The sequence below is a fragment of the Photinus pyralis genome, unplaced genomic scaffold (genome assembly GCF_008802855.1).
Source record: "Photinus pyralis isolate 1611_PpyrPB1 unplaced genomic scaffold, Ppyr1.3 Ppyr1.4_LG9, whole genome shotgun sequence".
Classification (NCBI taxonomy): Eukaryota; Metazoa; Arthropoda; class Insecta; order Coleoptera; family Lampyridae; genus Photinus; species Photinus pyralis.
The window spans coordinates 343,862-344,842 of NW_022170878.1; positions in this window are offsets into that span (position 1 = coordinate 343,862).

Here is a 981-nt window from a genome sequence, read left to right on the forward strand (position 1 = left end):
CTACGTATTTTACTTTCCCAGAAACGTTTAACTAAAGCTCCCAAAAAACACCCCCTGTATATACTATTTTTTTCAAGTGCTAGTCACTTGAAGTCCTCTAAATTAACATATTATCACAGATTATTTAAATCTGTGATATTATATTGATAAGAAAGTGAACGGTTGGACAGAATTTTTTGTTTATTAATTTAACATGTCAATCAAGTACGTGGAAGTACAAGTCAAACAGGCCGTATTTTGTTCTGTCATTGAGATATTTTCAAAGAGTAATTTCGTTAGAATTTTTTCAAAATGTGATAATTTTAGGTATGTAATTTCTCTGGAAATGGCGGATGGTGGCAATTATTCATTTTAGAGAACTTGTCTAAACGATTATTGAGCGAAATTACGGTTAGACGAAAAAAAAACAAGTTTGTCAATCAAAATTGTGAACTTCTCTTGTGTATACGGGGTGTTATTAAACCTACATTAAACGGCAACCGGTAAAAAGGTTAAAAACAATTAATTCGTGCTTTTGTTGGCTCTCAAAACTCTAAGTTATAAGGGTAATTTTGGACATTTCCATGCTGCGGAACAATGGTCAATTATTCCAGTAAATAAACCAAATTTCGACTAATAAATTGCGAGAAACCATCTTTCGCTTTCAAAGCGTAACCAAACTTTTACCTGACGATACAAAAGCTCCGACTGTACTGTACAAGGCGTTCCAAGATCCAATTTTTCAAATTATTGTTACCTTCCAAAGGACCAAAGGATCAACTATTGATTGGACAGAAGTTATTTTGAATTTTTTGCGTTGTGTCACCATAGAATTTTTTGGGAATTTGGTATAAAGTCATTCTAACATTCCTGAAGTGACCCCAAAGTAAAGATGTTGATAATTTTTTTCTCATTAATTGTGAAGTTGAATTTTAAGTTCAGTACCTAATACCGTCCTTTTGCGTGCTGAAATTTTATTTAACATCCAGTGCCGTAGAGAAT